Source organism: Lissotriton helveticus, chromosome 7 (genome assembly GCF_964261635.1).
Source record: "Lissotriton helveticus chromosome 7, aLisHel1.1, whole genome shotgun sequence".
Taxonomy (NCBI): domain Eukaryota; kingdom Metazoa; phylum Chordata; class Amphibia; order Caudata; family Salamandridae; genus Lissotriton; species Lissotriton helveticus.
Genome location: NC_136068.1, coordinates 623,245,849 through 623,265,080, shown reverse-complemented (window position 1 = coordinate 623,265,080; position 19,232 = coordinate 623,245,849).

Genomic DNA, 19,232 nt, shown 5'->3' with positions numbered 1-19,232 from the left:
CTGAGGTGCGTTTCCTGTAGGAGGATAAGGTCTGGGGCGACCCTTTTGATGTACGAGTTTACCAATCCTCTCTTTATTTTGGACCCTAGTCCATTGACATTCCATGTCAGAATGGAGAACCCCCTCTGATGTCTCTCAGTAGTATTCAGTGTATCTGCCATACTGTGTCGTTCGTCTGAAGGTCAGTAGGAGACCGTAGCAGCAGTTTGCGACCACGTGGCATATTGTGCATCTGACTGTTCCCCCATGAGTATTCCAGTAACCAACCTCCCCCCCAAGATCCCCAACTTGTGTTCCTACCCACTCGCCAACCCCAACAAACTAGAAGACCCCTTCCCCCCTCCCCCTCCCTCCCCATCCAGATGTGCCCCCGAGCGGGACATGACTTTCAGTAGGAGTAGGTCTGTCGCCAACCCACAATACCCTCCCTCACAAACTCTCACGGAACAACTGACAACCTAACCAATGCGCTGTTCCTGTAAACAGAAAAGGGTAACAAAGGAAAGTAAAACAACAACGAAAAAGGGTTGTGGCCACTTGCGTGTCATATCCGTGTCCCGACCGACCATTCAGCCGTCCACCTCTTCCCTGGTCAGGAGTGTGAGTCTTGCGTGGTCGGTACCGTGCTGCAGTTCTTATCAGGTATGTCCCGTTCTAACTGCCGTATCTCTGCTTCCAGTGGATGTAAGGAATGGTGGTCACTGTCCGACATCTCATCATTCCCGTCCGAGACCCTGATGCGCTCTCTTTCCCCCTCTGAACAGGCCTGGTCCTGGTGCCTCGATGGTGACATGTTCGCCCTGGTCGACGTCCCTGGTGACTCCGATCTCCCTCTCCTAGTGCCTGCCGACGGGCGTGGCTGGTACGGGGTCCCCGTGTATCTCGAGTGTAGTCTCCTTGATTTCCTCCTCTGCCGTTGCGGTGAGCCCCACCGCGCCTTTGCCTGTGCCGCTCTCGCTAGTTCCTCTCTCCCCGCAGTTTCCCGACTGTTAAGGATCGGTCGTTCCTCCAGCCATTCTTATGCATCGTCCGGGTGGGTGAAAAAGTGTGCTCTGTCTTTGTATATGATCTTGAGCTTTGCCGGGAAGAGCAACATGTACTTCATGTTCAATGTCCTCAATTTAACTTTCACTGCGTCGAAGGAGCGCCGCTGTCGCTGGACCTCTTGGCTATAGTCTGGGAAGATCAATATGTTGGTGTTCTCCAGTCGGATGTTGCCCATCCTCCTCGCTTCACGTAATATCAAGTCTCTGTCCGCGAAGTTCAGGAAGCGGGCGATCACAGGTCTGGGCCTGGCACCCTCCGGGGGTTTCGCAAGGAGCGCCCTGTGCGCCCTTTCGATCACAAAGCAGGACGAGAAGGGGGCGTTTGTGAACGTGTCCGTAAGCCATGTATGCAGGAATGCCGCCATATTGTTCCCCTCAATCCCCTCTCTAAATCCCACAAAGCGGAGGTTATTGCGCCTGGCCCTATTTTCCGCATCATCCACCTTCCAGAGGAGCTGTCTGTGTGACGCCTGAAGCTCCGCCATATCTTTCTTGAGTGTCGTGATCGAGTCTTCCGCCTCACCAATGCGTGTTTCAGTCTCGGTCACTCTGGCGGAGAGGTTCTTGAAATCCTGCCGCAGGAGCGTGACCTCCGAGCCTACCTCCCCAATTTTCACCTCCAATGCCGCTCTGGAGTCCTGTATGTCAGTCCTAGACGCCTGGATCGCTGCTAGTAGCCTGTCCGTGTCAGAGGCTCCCTCTGCTGCGGCACCCGCGTTGTCTTTGGATGTTTTCGGTGCTGCGAAGGTGTCCAGCGTGCCCTGTTTGGGGGGCTTGGGTGGGGGGTGATCTTTCTTCACCATCTTCGCTGAGTTATTGGTGCGCCCGTCGCCTAGGCGTGAGTGCCGGTGTAACTCGGTTGCCTCCTCGTAGTACTCCTCACAATGCTCCGCTTGCTCCGAGGGGTCTCCACCTCCTGACCACTCGCCGAGACCGGCTCTCTGTGTTGGGCGGCCCCACCTCTCACCCCCTTCGATAATCGGTCCACGTTGTGCACTCGCCTGGCGTCCTGTCCCCTTCTGATCGGTCCGTCAATGCCTCCTCTGGACTCCTGTGCCGCTCTGTGGTCCGCGGCCCCTGCACCCCGACGGGCGAGGGTCAGGCTCCAAAGGCACGGCGGTAGCAGCGCTGTGTCCGGTGTCCCGGTTGTCGCCTGGTGCCCCAACTCGCCACCGTGCCCGTGCTGCTGCTATCGCTTCAAGCTCACCACCCCCGTGCTACCAAACGTGGACCGCGTAGCACCGGGCGTCTTCTCCCAGCGTGATCTGTGTGGGTGGTGTCCACCCCCAGGGACCTGTGTGTCAGTATGGGGATTCTGGTCGGCAGTTCTGGTCCCGGGGCTCAGCTCTGTCAGATTTGTGCCTCAGGTTCCCTTGCTTCCAAGCCTTAACTCCGGGAGTAGATGCGAGGGGGGGGGGGTGTTCTGTCCCAGTCTCCCCCTCCGGCGTATTAAGCTACCACGTACACCGCACTGCGCGGCCTTGCTCCCTCCGCCTCGCCGGTCCCCTGGTTGGCCGCCCTCCTCACGCCCCGGAGCTCGCCGGAACAGTGGCCGCCATCTTGGTAAAGTACGGGCGCCTCCGCTGTCTCAGCCCCTGCGCCTCTCTGGCACCGGCCGCCCCCAGGTACCTCTTCTGAGCCGCTTCCTCACCGGCGACGGACAGGAAAGCAGGTAGTATTGCCGCTAGCGCCTCCGGGCTGTCCTCCGCTCGTCAGCATGTTGCGGCGCCCGCCATCTTGAGAAAGGGCGCCTTGCGCCCCGGCGTTATCTTCCGCCCCGGGCGCCCCAGTCAGCGGTCCGGTGTCCTGCTCACTCCCTCTTCTGGGCGCCTGCTTACGGGTCCTTCCGGTTCTGGGCACCGTGTACCTCACGTCCGTGGGGCAGTTGTTCCCGTCGGTGCACCTCTGGCTCACGACGGATCTCAAACCGTCGGGACGGCCGGCCACTCCCGGTGCTACCTCGGCCCCTCCCGGATTCACCTGCCGTTCTCCGCACCGCGGGTGCAATCGCCCAGTCAGGCAGTGTTCGTCCTCCTCGATTATTCACCGCGCCGCCATCTTGTTCGGCGTCCTCCCCTCGCACATGAACGCCGCATAGAACTCGGCTCTGCTCACTCCAGCGGCTCCGTTTGTGTGGAGCGGACCTCTTGTCTCTCTCCAGGTGATCCCCCACCGTATTTGGGCGATTTTCCGCTCGTGTAGGTGGAAAGTATGTCGGATCTTTAGACGTCGGCCGGGAGCTCCCGGGAGACACGTCTAGTCTCGCATGCTGCTGGCCACGCCCCCCTAGTGTACGGCATTGTTTGCCCATGCCCCAGGTTATACATAGGAAAAACAACCCAGGAAGTGTGGCAGAGAATTACGCAGCACAAATCGAGAATACGCAGGTTGGTTGAGAACGCACCATTGGTGAATCATTGGGTGGCTAAAAATCCCGAGCAAAACGATTTGAAATGGACAGTGCTATCAAAAATTGACAGGGACCCTCGTGGTGGTGACCTCGATGCACGACTAAGTCAGCGCGAATCGCTGTTGATTATGAAATTCAACACTGCAATCAGTGGCCTAAATGAGATTTCGGAGATATTTAAACCTATTACTTAGGAACAGACGAGACCGTTAGAAATGACTCATCTGATTTTTAATGATAATCCAGTCATAGGACTTGCGGGGTATTGGATTGATCTCTGTTTAAATCAACTTCAACTCATATAAAGATTGCCGCTTGATGGAGCGAGATTTAGAAATATTTTTATTTCAGCTCGCAAAGTTAAACTTCCATAATTAATAATAATATTAATAATGTGTGTGGTGGAAATTACTAACCAACCTAGAGTAAGAGTTGCATTTACATGAACACGTGGGAAACTAATATGTGTGCTCATAAATGTGCATTATGTTGCATGTGCATGTGTGTGAAAATAATTAACTAATCCTGTCTATTGTGATTGTCAGAATTAAATGCGTCTGTTTTAAATAATGGCATGTGCTTATTTTCTGTGTGCTCATGTTTTATCTTTTGTCTTAAATGTTGCATGAATCTGTTTTGTTGCTTTGTTTGCTTCTGGTAGGCAACATAGATGAATGGGTAATTGTTAGCAAAGGTGGGTGGGTAACAGAACAAATGTCAATTCCTTAATTAATTCATGTTTTATGTTTGTTTATATAATAGTTTTACAAATGAAGCTTAGAGTTGGCTGCAGAAAAAGAATGCATTTTTTAAAAATGTGACGCAAGAAGAGGTGGCACAGAAAATTGACGCTTTCTGAAAAAGAGGCCTGGTGATGTAAAGTCACAAGAGAAAGCTTATTTTGAAAAAGAAGAGAAGCCTATGAACTTTTATTGTGAAAAGTTTTGAAAAGAACTGCCAAAGGCGACTCTGTGGAGAGGCTTGCTATTGTGCCACAGGAAACTCTGAACGGACAGGCTCAAGGTTGAAAGGAAGAGCCGTGACATTTTTGTATTGCGTGAACATCTTTGCTACAAAATGTAGCAGCCTAAGGAAGTGTCGCCAGGACTCTGTGAATGAACAATGGATTCGTGAAAAAGGCCCGGACATGAAGTGGGAGATGTCACAATTTGCTGTGGCATGAGGTGGCTCAGCCAATGGAGAGCCAGAATCCAGCTGTTGGAATGTGAAAATAGTTAGTTTTAGCTTAGTTTTAGGGTATAAGAATTAGCTCAAAGAGCAGACATTTGGCTTACGCTTTTTGATTCCAGAGGGTCGTGTTCTGCTGTTGGACGAATGCACGTAAGGAAAGGAGTCTTTGATATAACTTTGTTTTCAGGCGATGAGGGTAGAGACAGAGAATTAGTTAGGGTTTGGACATGCTTATTTTCATTTATTTCTGCTAATGAATAATATTTCTTGAATTAAGCTCTTTTTATTAATGCTGAATAAATCTTTCTTTATGACATTTTCTAATGCTTGTTTAATAAAGTTCCAAAACCTAAGTTTTCATGAATATGTTTAAATAAACTTACTAAATGACAAGCTGGTCTTGTTTAATGTGGATAGTTTAAACAACATATTTAGATCTAATCGCCTCATGATTCAGTCGCTCTGTTGTTGATATGGGCCTAGTATTGGATGGTAAGTTTGATGGTAGTAGGTAGAGTCATTTATACAAAATTTTGGTAAGAGCGCTGGATCACGCTCCAATATCCTAGAATCCAAGCGCCTAGCACGTGTTTACGCAACCAAGTTCCTTCCAAACTACAACTCCCAAATGTCTTAGCGGCTACCAGGGGATTATACAGGAAGAAGGTTATGCTGATCCCACAGCTTCACAACTTGAAAGCATACACCGGAGGTATCAACCGAATTGTGCACGGAGGACTAAAACGCCCGTTGACGCAGTAAGGCAGTGTTTTCACGCACCCCGAACGACAATTGAGCAAGGACTTACAAAACGCTTGTAAACATACATTGATATTTAACTTTGCTGTTCCCCCGCAGCCACTGTGCGAACAAGAAATTACTCGCAGCGGTCGCTGGTTACCACGGGGGCAGCCATACAGTTAACGGTAAGCCTCGGTTCAAAGAGTGCTTGTAGGAATTGTAGAATTAGGCAAACCATTCAACAATGGTCTTGTATTACAGGAGGTATAGCTGCCCATTGAGACAGGACCCGCGTACATGAGAGGGTAAGTTGTTTTTCAATTTGGACTTAATTACAGCAACCATAAAGGTTTTTTGTGTTGTCTAAAAGTGGTTTATGTTTCTTTCTAGCTCCTTCTTGGTATGCATCTTGGAATGAAAGTTACATACAGATGTTGATCACTGACCTTGACAATTAAAGGTAGGATAGCGATAGGAGGGGTGCTTCACAGACAGATGGCCTTAGTCTTTGAGACCAGAATAAGACTAAAGTTTGTTTATTTTGTTTTTTGTAGAAATTGTTGGTCCTGAGGAGAACCCTTGAATCGCCTGGGTTCGAAACGCGTCGACCGATCCGGTCCCAGGTCACTTAGAATATAATGTTGTAAATAGGGAGGCAAATTTTTCCGAATTAGGGTGAAAGAAAGCAGACAAAAAAACTGAATTTGTATTGAAAATTTGCTTTATTTGTATTTTTAGGTATCGTTGATACCGGGACCTTTGTTTGTAGGATGGTTGTGGGAAGTTTGAATTTGGAATGAATGTTTTTTGGCCAATAGTGTGTTTAAAGTGATGGTGTGTCAGTTGCAATTTTTTTAATTGAATTGTATATATTTGTATATATTTTTTCTGTGTGTTTTTCATGTATTGTCATGCACAAGTAATTGTGTTTAAATAAATGAACGATGACTAAAAAGTATAATAAAATTGGATTGTTGCAATTTAAAAAGCAGGGTATTATGTTATATGTTCATAAAGTCGTTTCCAAAAAATAGTTCTATTTTTCAATCTCAGCACTGGCATTTGTTTTGTTCTATAGACCCTTGCAATGTGGCCCCAATCACCACATTCGAAGCACTGGGGCTGCCGGGAAATGGGCTCCGGTTTCGATGCTCTGACCTTCTCTGGTTCCTTGATGGGTCTGAGCAGTCTCCTTGGCAGCGGGTGGGTTTTTATACCTTTTTCCGGTTCCTAGGAGTGGCATGGGGTTGTGCCCTGACATAGTATGTGGCCATCTGGACTGCTTTTTCCATGGTCAGGCCGGCGTGTTGTCTCAGCCATCTTTGTGTGGCATACGGGAGGGCTTCCAAGAACTGTTCTGAGATAATAGAGCACCTGATATCCTCTTTTGCTCATTTCTCAGGGGACAACTTCAGCTTAAAATACAGGGTCTTAGGGCTGTCGCCGGGGGCCCCCTTTTCGCAGTGGAACCTCAGGCTAAAGGCCTCCGCATCCACGCCTAAGTGATCGAGTATCACCGCCTTCACCTCTTCATAGGGGGGTCACTCTGCCCGCGTTGGCCACCTGGTAGGCGGCTTGGGCCTCTCCTGTTAAGAGGGGAGCCAGGAAGAATGGCCATCCAGAGGCTCGTGCTGCCCGCTCGAAATTTAGCAGGAAGGCATCAGGGTCTTCGCCAGGAAGGTACTTTTGTAGTGATACCGTGGGTGCAGTCCCAGAGGTTCTTGTTAGTTTGTGCGTGACCCCAGTTGTGGGAGATTCCTCGGCAATGCGTAGGAAGGTGTTCAACTGGGCCTTCATCTGGTCCTTGCAGGTAACCCTATCTGCGCGGGCACTATTGAGCTGGCGCTCTACGGCCCACTCCAGCTTCTTCTGCCCTTCCACCAAATGCTGAATCAGCACCTCCATTTGTGTTTCAATGGAGCTTTAGCTTGCCCGCCTTCACCACCACGTGTAGCAAGGCAAGTGAATGCACAAGGCAGGCAAGTATGATGCAGAGGAGTTTATTCAGCCAACAGCTTTCGGATTTATGTAACACAAAACACAAAGTCCAAGTCACCACAGTTCACAATCTTTAGAATGGGGAATCAGCTCTTCGCTCCTCTGAGATCGCGTTGCTCTTCACAGACTCTCCCGGGTAGCGGTATGCATAAAGAAAAAGAAAACACAAGCCTTATTATCAGGTGGTTGGTCTACGATGAGGGAAGGGATTTGAGAGAGAGCACCAGTTTGCCGGGGATGTGAAGGGCAAGGGGGAACCAACACTGAGACACCCCGGTATGCAAGGCTATGGATAACACCCACGTTTAACTGCCACCCGGGTATGAGGTACTCGCCCGTCTCCCAGGCCCCAGGAGTCGGTCACAAACCTGTTGAAGCCACGAACCTCCGGGTCCATGGCTGGGCGCTTGGCAGGAAATGCCGCCTGCCTCCTTGTTGCTTTGTCCTGCTTCGGGGGATCGGCTCCACAGCAGGCCTCCTCCGTCCTCTGTGTTCCGCAGGTTCCGGGTTCCGTCGATCGTCTCCATCACCGCTTTTCTCCTCCTCTTCCTGATTGATGGTCCAGCCTTTATGTATGGGTGAATCCCTTCCCACATTGTCTTCAGGGGCGAGGCTTTGCTGCTGGTCGGCTCCAGAGTTAAAGGGCCAGAAACCCGGGATGTCCGAAGTCTGAAAACAAGAAAAGGGGTTTGCTATAGGTTAGTACCCGGGCTGTTCCATGGGAGCGGAAGGGGGCAAATCCTGACAAGGGTACATTGAAAATATTACAAGAATTCATAAAGATTTGACCCAACTGGAGGTTGTAAGTATTTGGGGAAGACTAACAAAATCATTACATCAGCTATACAAGAAGATGAAAGATTTAGAAGGAAAAGAAGTAACTAACGAAATGAGGAGAGAAGAAAGAGAATACTGAGAATTGCTAAAGTTGGCATCTGGGAAGGGATGGGTAATTTTGTGATGGCTCAAAATGCCATCAGAAAAGGGAATGATGGAGCAGGGACTCGTAGAAAAGAGACATGCTCGGAAGCAATCCACTTGTTTAATTCACTAAGTTATTAAAAAGTTTTGTGAAAACTAATGAGCACCACACAAACATGTGGGTTGGTGTAGCTTGCTTATGTATTAACACGGTTAACAATGAAAAAGGACTAATACCACTTTAAACAGGGAAATGGTTGTGCGCAGGAAGGAATTTTCTCTTAGTAACGGGTGAAGAAACTATTTTTGGTTTAGTGCAACAGACAGAGTAGCGATGTTTTTATGTTGTCACTAACAAATTTTTATTAAAAGGTAAAGAAATAAGTTAATGTAATAACTTTTGAAGGGAGGGTCATTCGCAGGAGTTATACTGACGTCACAAAGCAGCGCTGGGATTGGTTGAAACAGCGGGCGTGAGAAAGAAGCAGATTGTAAAGGTAGGGGCAGTAGTGAGGAGCAATAATGACGTCACAAAAGGCCGTGCTGGCATTGGTCAGACCACGAGCGCGAGTCGGAGCCTGATAGATTGATTGATAGAAGTCCCGCTAGGGTTGGTTGAAAAGTATGCATATACTGGCTGTCACATTCCCTGGCTCTGCTGCCAAGCATCAGCACCCCAGAGCCATTCAGCTTTGAGACTTCTCTCGCCCTGCACCTCCTGGTAATGTCTCACTTGACTATGAGGAGCCCCATTCCCACTACAGAACAGGTTACTAATGATCCTCCCAATGCCCAATAAAGAAATCTAAGTGTCCAATAAAATACGCTGGCTATGTCCCAGATCGACTGATCTATCATCTTCCGGTAATGTAAAATCGTCAGGCATTCCAGAATTACATGATAGTGTGTGGTGCTGAAATGCCCACATCTGAGATGGGCAGAATTAGGGGACTCCCCATTTTCAAAAACCTAGCCAGGTTGTAGTAAATTGAACTGGATAAGCCAGAGACTGGCAGAAATTGTCTCAGTCCTAGGGGCCAATAGAGCCAACATCCAATCCTCACGTCTCAGATCCCCCTGATCAACCTCCCATCTTAGAGAGAATTTTTAAACTACCCCAGGCATGTTAACTATCAAGACTATTCATGTACAGCAGGGCTGTATGAATTTTTGAAAGTAAGGGCCAAAAGCCAACTTTCAGTAGGGGGCATCGCCTGCATCTATCGCTCTAACCTTCATGTCACGGAAATTCTGGCAAATACAACTGACTCCTGCGAATGCCTTGCCCTCTCAGTTTGCAATAACTCCACCCAAATATGCAACCTCCACATTTTTTAGCACCCCTCAGGCATGAACGACTGCTTCACTGACCTCCTCTTGGAAATCCTCACAGCAAAGAGTTCCTCCAGTGCTAAAAACATCTTCCTCTGCGACTTCAACTTACACTGGAACGACCTCAAGAAACCTCATGTCAACGCCATCAAAGACCTCCTGACCGATCAAGTTCTGAAACAATCTTGTTTACTCCCAACCCATTCGAAAGGAGCCACTCTTGACTGTATCATTTCTAAGGAAACAACTGTCAAGCTTATCTCAATTGACCCCTGTGACTGGTCAGACCACCACGCCATTGCTTTCCTACTTCCTGGCTCCCTCAAGACAAGGGCCCCACAGCCGGTGCTTCCTAAACGATGGGTCAGAGACACTAAGAACCTTGACCACAAGGAACTTGAGATTAGGTGCAAATCTGACCTCCCTCCTCCCCCGCATATCACAACGGTCACTATTCTGCTACTATGTCCAACATTCTGGATGAACTGGCCCCACTCAAACTAAAAAGAACTCAAATTAAAGATAGAAACCCCTGGTTCACTGGATCCCTCAACATTGAGAGGAGATCCCTCCGATAAGCCGAAAGAATCTGGAGACAGCACCCCTCTGCCGCTCACTTAAAACTTCTCCGCCAGGCCAGACATACATACAACAAGAACATCCTCAACTCAAAAAAATAATTCTTCAGAGCGGAACTGGGGGACGCTCAGAACAGGCCCAGCAAACTCTTCAAACTGGTCAAAAACCAATCCAACAAATTGGCCAAAACATCAAAAGAAAACCCCAAGTCTCTAATTTCATCCGAGGAATTTGCCTCGTTTTTTGCGGACAAAATTAAAACCTTAGGTAACGAACTTAAACTCAACGCAAAGAAAACTGAATTTCTTCTCATTTCCCATCCTAAAACAGACCCCGAAACTCAGACTTGGATTAAGGCCATCACAGCCTTAAACTGTTCACCAACCATTGTGAACTCGGCCAAATCGCTGGGAATAACCTTTGACTGCAACTTGAACATGCGAGACCACATCCGCTCGATGGCCAAATGTGCCAGATTCCACCTGAACTATCTATAGAAACTGAAACCCTTCCTGGACGCTCCCGACCTAAAAATGGCAGTCCAAGCACTAGTCATTTCTAGACTGGAATATGGCTGCTTCACCCTCTCTGGCTTACCCAAGATCTCTCTAGCACCATTAAAAGCCTGCCTCAATGCCGCCGCCAGACTACTCACCGGCACAAGGAAATTTGATCACATTTCTCCACACCTGAAAATGCTGAACTGGCTTCCTCTGGAGGCCAGAATACAGCTTAAGCTGGCATGCATCACGCACAAGGCCTTATACCCGAACTCCCCTGCATACCTGTCACAGAAACTTGTGTTATCAGGAGGAATCAGAAATTCACGGTCCGTCAAAGACCTCCTACTCCAGCTCGCACGCTTTTGAGAAGAAAAAAAAACGTATAATCGGGCATTAACTGGGGCTGCGCCAACATTATGGAACTCCCTCCCACCCGCCATCAGAAGAATCCCCTCTGTTGCAAGTTTCAAAAAGAAGGCCAAATCCTTCCTCATGAGTAATTTTCTCATCTAAACCCTGTCCCATAACCCTAACGGAGACTATGGCCTCCTTCCGTCGACCTTTCGCCCCACCGGGAAACCCGGTGCCTACCATCAGCAACTATAATGTTAACCATACTTTGTATCCTTCCTCCCTCCCGTTGTCCTCTGCTATTGTAATGCTAACTGTACCTTGTGTTCCTCGCATCCCCTTGTACTCCTGTGATTTCCTACCTATTGTACAACTCCTTGACTATGTAAAGAGCTCTGATACCCTAACGTGTCAAGTTCGTGCTCTATAAAACACAAAAATAAAAAATAAATAATCCCATTGGGGCCAGTCGTTTTTCCTGAAGGTATTGCAGAAATCTGCACTGACTCTCCTCTTTGATGATGGTAAGATTCAATTAATGTCGGTCAGCCACTGAGAGAGCAGGAAGGGGCAGTCAATTCAGTGTAGGCCAGTCTAGATTTAACTACTAGTGGTTGGGGAAGATGCTGGCATACAGGCTCCTACAACGGTGTGAAAACCGTTGCAATTTTTAAGCGGTTTGGGACCAGGAGCTCCTTCCTTTCTAATAGATGGAACTGTTTGTGCCTTCGGCTCCAGATTCACAAGCCAATAGATCATTTTTCTCGATCTGTCCACCCCATTTATAGATTCTATTATGCTGTATGTAGCCATGCTATGCAGGACATGATCTGCTGTTGCCTTGGAGCAGACCTACTCGACTAAGGGCCTCATCTGTGGGGAAATTGAGAAAGCACGAGTCAAGGTAGCAAATCTCATGTTCCAAGAAGGTTACCTATTGACCCCTATGTCTTTCCATACCACCAATGTACGAAACTGCCCTACGTTTGAGCAACACCTTGTTGGCCTCCCACAAGATCAGATTGGAGAAGACTGAATACGAGTTAACTCAAAGTACTCAGCCGTAGCATCCAGAGTTAGATCTGCAAAATGTTGATTCTTATTTTCCCCTTGCTGTTCTTATCAGTGCTAATGACGAATGATAAAGAATCCCTGGAGAAGGTAAAGTTACTTATCTGTAAGAACAATAGTTACTTACCTGTAATCTGTGGTTCTCCAGTATTGGTGTCTTTCATAGATTCACATGCCTGAATCATTCCCCGTCGTCGGAGTGGGAGTCCCACGGTATACAAAAAAGCAATAAAATGCTATAAATACCATAGTAAATACCAATAAAAACAAACCAGGAAGTAAAGTAGCCAAGCTACAGAAGAAAAAACTTCCACATTAGTGACTATCCCTGTCATTTTGTGTAGCCCAAACTGCAGCCAATCAGGCGACAGCACCCACCAGAAGGTTCCCTCCAGAGGCTCAGGCTGTCAGATTTTGTCGCACGGAGTGATAGTAAACCAAAGTATGCTAAGAGCCTCTGAAGGGGAGGTGGGCGGGTTGCATGTGAATCTATGAAAGACACCAATACTGGAGAACCACAGATTACAGGTAAGTAACTATTGTTCTTCTCCAGTATTAGGGGTGTCTTTCATAGATTCACATGCCTGAATCAGAGTAGATAGCAGTAAATATCCTTGCTAGGCAGACGCCATAGTAACCCAGCTTGTCAAACTGTGCACATTATATGAATTATATATATATATATATAAAATGTCTTAACATAGCCTGGAACATGATAAAATGCAACTAGTGAAGAATGTGCACTCTGAAAACGGAAGCAGAAGCGTCTGACTGCAGGAAAAAAGGAGGTGGGAACAGAGGCTCACCTTAGCTGAAAAGAATACATAGAACTGTTGGACACATGGAAACATTGGTCTTACTGGCTGCAACAAACAGTAGTGATTGGAGAAAACAAGGCTGCTAACCTAGGTTGTCGCTCTGCCGAGATGCTGGAGAAGAACTCCATCAAACAGAGCAGTTGAGGAAGACATTGGCCTGGTAGAGTGCGTACTAGGGGCAGCTAGCAAGGCTGTTCGACTTGTGCATGGCAAAATATCGATCGGAGCAAAAGATCAATAATGCAACTGTTCGCCCGGACACTGTTGGGTAGTAACCAATCGTACCTTAGTAATAAATTGATCAGATCAGCGAAAAACCGAACTATCCCTTGTAAACAGAACATTTGAAACCTCTTCTATTATCAAGTGTCTGGAAACAACCATTTTGTTGATAGTGGTGGAGGTAAAGATGCAGTCGAATTTACAGGCTCGATCCGAAAGAAATTCCGGAGGCGAGTTAAGTATGAACTCCCGAGTAACTCAAACCACCATAGAGTTATAGAGAACTGTATGAAAAGGCTAAAGAATCGAAAGATCTGAACCCAACTGACTCTAATAGAGGACTGTTAAAGCCACGAAAAAGAAAATGACCCCTTTCTAAGTCATCGTAGATCATCACTGAGGAAAAGTTGAAAGGATATCACATGAACTGCCCTATTACCACACTGAGATGTCTCGAAGGTAATGGACGAACTGGTGGAGAAAAAACAATCTGAATTTTTCTTGAAGGATTGAGTCATATTTTTTTTTTTTTATTTTTTTTTTTTGAGGAATAAAAAGATGTGATCCCATCTTGTCGGCATCTGGAGCCGCTGCCAGTTAAGGTAATAGTAGAATTGCATGAGGCAATCCTGAACTTGATAGCTAAATGAGAACAAACTGGAAGATCCTTTCTATGAAGAGTAAGAGGATGAATTCTAACTGAACAATATCAGATACCGCAAAAACATTTGCGTTGGAGATCTTGTCCCTGTTATGGCGAACACTCCCTTGCCAACGGCAGGGATGTTTAGATAGGCGAACCAAAGGTAAGCAGGGGCAGGCCAGTGACCTCAAAGATGGCTGTTCCGAGTGATAAACCTGGCCGCTCTGAAAGAAATAGATCTGGAGGTGGACACCTCCGAATTGAGTCGTACTCCGACTGGAAAAAAGGGAAACTCAGTAAATCATTCTTGGCGAAGCCATGAGGGGTGAAGAGGGACACTCAACATCACTCCAGTTTGTACTTTCGTTGGATAAGAAACGCATTTCCCTGTAAATTCTTGTGGTGATGCCAACTTGAAAAGCACCAGAATGTGCTGTTCTTCTTGGTCGCGAAAAGACCAGATTTTGGAAGCACCTTACTGACGAAATTTGAATCCACATTCCGTAGAGGAAAAACTCACTCGAGAGTGGAAATTGTCGTCCTGCTGAGAGTGCCTGCCAGACTGTGTCTTGTACCAGGAACGTGGAATCGCCAGAAAGTTGTGTGCGTTCTATCGCTCATGCACATAGATCACCGGCTTCTTGAGGCAACAAAGCTGATCAAGCCCTTTGTGTTTAGTGACATAGAGTACACCAGGTGTATTGTCTATGCGCCAATACATTTGTCTCCTCGAAATTATTGCGTAACAAAATTGGAGGGCAAGGAAGATGTCTCTTTGCTTTGCAGGATGACGTGCCAAACCTCATATGAGGGCTCATTTCCCGAAGATCTTCAGCCCCTAATAGTGCTCCCGAATTCCTGAGGGGTGTGTCCATGGTGCTTGTGCAATGTGATACCTGTTTGAGGGAAAAAACACACCTTGTGTATAAATGTCTGTCTTGGATTCACCCAAGAAAGAGAAACCTCTCGCATCAGAGACGTGAAACCAAAGTTTATGCAGTTGCTGTAGCATTGTTATCCTGTGCAGAAGGACACCCACTAATACTGGAGAAGTTTGGGTGTACTGGATTGCTTATTAAGAAGAGTGATCGTCTGTAAAGAAACCTGTCTCAGAAATGATGAATGCGTATGTATTGCAGACACAGAACAGCTGCCAGAATCTACATAAGAATCACGTGGAGTGGACCGAGAGTCCTGACAAGATAGGCCTGTGATATAACTTAGAGTATAGAGTAACCACGTCCCGTGCTGAGGAAGCATTGTTACCTAAATCTTGACACTCTGGAGGTCGAGTGCACTTGTTAGGTCTCTGGCAGTAACATTTGAAAAACTTTCTTGAGGTACAACCTTTGAAAAATGTTTGCGCAGAGATGACCAAAAATCCAGCGCTACATGTCTGACCAGACAAAAGCGCTACATGTCTGACCAGACAAAAGTAAAAACCGCCAAAACATGGCGTTCAATTGATCTTCATATAAGATCAAAGTATGTTTCACAAGTACTCATTTCGTGATATTCCTGCGACTACTTCGATATCACAACATGGTTGAAGAGGATCTGAGAGGAAAAAGAAAAAACCTAACTCCTTATTAGATTCAGAACCACTCCGACGGTCCCTGATGTATCCATAAGTCAATTTGTAAATGACTCGCGCAGATGATCGAATGCGGTCACTATGAAGGCGTAGCATACAGGAAATTGTCCAAATTCTAGAGGATGCTCTTTTGACATTACAATTAGAATTTTCCATATATAAATCGTAGTGGTGACCAAATGAAATCTTAGAGATATGCCATCCTTATCACACCTGGAATGGAGTCATGATGGGCTTTAAAGTAAGTCGTAGTGTCCTGGAAAAATGACTTTCTGTATACGATTTAGAGTCGAATCATACAGTTGCATATCAGGTACTGGGTGGAACTTCTAGGATTAAAATGCGAAAACTGTCCTCGGGCACCCCGAAAGATTTGATCCCCTTACTGTGGAGAATCGAAGGCGCGGTATTGTTTGGTCAATATGATGGCCCAGAAGTAACAACTATAAAAAGGTATGGCCATTATCTCAGTATGGACTTGTGGGCGAGGAACTAAGGGTTCCTCCAACCTTAACTCCGCCACCCGATACTGCAAAACTTGGAGATGTAATGTATACTGCACGGTGTTTTGTTGATAATTATCTTTTGTCCATCCTTTTTGTTAAAATTTTTAGAAGCTCCCGTGTAGGGGTATTCAAGGATACGCACATTCTGTGCCTCCATGTTAAAATTGAACCTGTCCAGAGAGCTAAAAGATTGCCCGAGAGTCACTAGCGCCGATCTTTTGGATGAAGCAGAGCTCAAAATTTCTGTCAATACAATATAGAAAGAGAAAGAAACCGTCCGCCTCTATTCTGGTGACAAGGGCTTGACGAAAGCGCGTCACCGTTCTTAACATGAGGAGGGTAAATCCGTCAACATCCACCGGAGGATAGAAGAATAAAGAATCATACAAGATCCCGTAACTTGCTAAAAGGAGGCTACGACTAATAAGTCGGGTAAAGTAACACTGTAATAAGCCCAACTGGACCAAGCGTCGACTAACCTGACCATGGACTGGGTGGAGCATTAGAGAGGATAACAAGAAAACGTGACCCTCAGTGTCCGCAAAGGAAACTGTTGCAGACTTAAACCACTGTGGAGGTGACAGCTGACGCTGTCAGTCTACAAGTCCTCCGTAGACGTACTGTTTGCTGGTAACGAAAACTGATCCTTAACTTGGTCAACATTCCACATAAAACTCACCATCACTGAGGATGATTGTTGAATCGAGTAGTTTGTCAACTTTGAAAGTCGTCGACGAGCCTGCTAGTGATTAAGAGAACTGTCGTCAATGGGCCAGCTGTGTACGGACCTAAAGCCTGCGTGGCAACTGCCGATGTTAATGGCCCCCAACTGCACTGCTTATTGGCTCACTGTTGATAGCCTAGAGATGCCAGGTCCAATGCCAATGGCCAAGTGCCGATGGATCACATGCGAGAAGGGCCACTGTTAGTGGCCCACTGCTATTGAGCCAACCGTCACTGTCTGAACTGCTTGGGGAGCAGAGCAGCGACTCATGAATGCATGTAAATATTTCCAAAGTGAAGCAACACTTCGGAGATTGCCAGCAAGATGGTCTGTGTAAAAGGCTATGCATGTTCTGGGTTCCTTGACCCTATTGTTGTGATCACAAAGCGATCATGTGCTCATCAATATTTATTCCAACAAATACGCACTTGTACTCATCTGCATTTATAAACACCAGTAGTCCCAGTGTATGTGCAAGCCCACGATCTCCGGACTGAAAGTGCACTGCAGTTATTGCTAAAAAACAATTTATTTGCAAAAGTGTTAATAAATCTACATCTTTCGATATATGTCCAACTCATCTGAATGGGTTTAAACAGTGGCAGTTTCTGATGGGAGTATTACTGTCTTGACTATGTCAGCTGAACAGGCTCTCAAACGCCGACGAGACTCTTACCGTCGATGACTGCTCTTCAGCGTCGACGAGGGACACACTGCTCCCTCGACGAGGCACCTCATCTCCCCGTCAACGAGGCACCCCTCCGTCGACGAGGCCCCTCACCGTCGACGGGGCTTCCCACCGTCGACGATTGCTCTACAGCGTCGACGAGGCATCTCGCCGTCGACGAGGTCCTTTGCCGTCGACGGGGCTTCCCACCGTCGACGATTGCTCTACAGCGTCGACGAGGCATCTCGCCGTCGACGAGGTCCTTCGCCGTCGACGGGGCTTCCCACCGTCGACGAGTGCTCTTCAGCGTCGACGAGGCATCTCGCCGTCGACGATAGCTGTTCAGCGTTAACGAGGGACACCCCTCACCGTCGACGAGGCTCGCCGTCAACGCGGCTCGCCGTCGACGGAGCTCCCTCGTCGTCGACGAGGCTCGTCGTCGACGCAGCCCCCTTGTCGTGGACGAAAGGTTCCCGTCGACGATGCCACTCACAGTCGACGTTACTCGTCGTCGACGCGGCAAAACTCGTCGTCGAGGCGAGCATTGACGAGGCAAAATTGCAATCTGTACAAAGGCTGTTGTTCAGTCCTTGTCGGCTGCGCAGCCTCCTGCGACTTACAACCAGTGCATCTGAGGGCTCTGTCAACAGGATCCTGTAGTCCTGTGACACCGTAGATCACCAGTGACGGCAGAGATTGCCGTCGTAGAATACCAAGAGCTTCTAGTCAGCAAGCTGGCATCTCCTCAGAAGAAAAAATGCACAAAACGAGTCTAAACGCCTGAGAGTAAATCTCGTGGGCGTAGATGTGGGAGGCAGACTCGTAGCAGGTCAAAGACCCTTACCTTTGAAGCAAACTCAGCTGGTGAAGTAAAGCCATAAAAATATCGAAAAAACCTCCCACATCAGAAGGGGGGTAGTCATAATCACAAGAACATCCCCTTCTATCCAACCATGTCAGCAACAGGCAGACAAAATGATCCATGGAAACGGTCTCAGCCTTCCACCAGTGACACAGGGTCAACAAATAGACTTCGTGTGAGAAATATCAAAAAATTTAATAGATATATATAATATATATGAAGAAACTGAGCAGAGCTCAGGGAGACTCCCTGCACACGACGTGCGGTAAAAAAATGACAGCCTGAGCCTCTGGAGGGAACCTTCTGGTGGGTGCTGTCGCCTGATTGGCTGCAGTTTGGGCTACACAAAATGACAGGGATAGTCACTAATGTGGAAGTTTTTTCTTCTGTAGCTTGGCTACTTTACTTCCTGGTTTGTTTTTATTGGTATTTACTATGGTATTTATAGCATTTTATTGCTTTTTTGTATACCGTGGGACTCCCACTCCGACGACGGGGAATGATTCAGGCATGTGAATCTATGAAAGACACCCCTAATACTGGAGAATCCTAGTTCTCCTCCGAGGGAATCCTCAAAGTTGTAAGCAACCCTCGAATGAAAAGAACATTATTCTCTTTTCCACTGTCCTTTTTTCCCAGAAAAAATTTACTTACCTGTCACCTATGGGGCAATGATGGGACACTGGAGGAGTGGGATTCCTTAAAGATGCAATACCATTGTTTAGTCCATGCCTTTTGCAGTCTGTCCGCTTAGATATCCCTGCTTTTGGTTTTCAAAAAGTTTTACGAAAGAGGTTTATATTAATTTTTTCTTATATTTCTGACTGTTTAGTTTAAATATGACTGGCTTTTATTAGTGGAAAAAAATGAAAATAAATGTAATTTCACCTCTTGGTACGTTGCAAATGTTTCATCATATTTTGAGGTGAGGTTTTCTACTGAAAATTTTTATATATACTTAAACTAAAGAAAGATGTGCATATATGTATGTGGATAGACAATGTAGTGCTCATCAAAAGAACCTACCTGTGAGCTTAGGAAATCTGCTTGTTT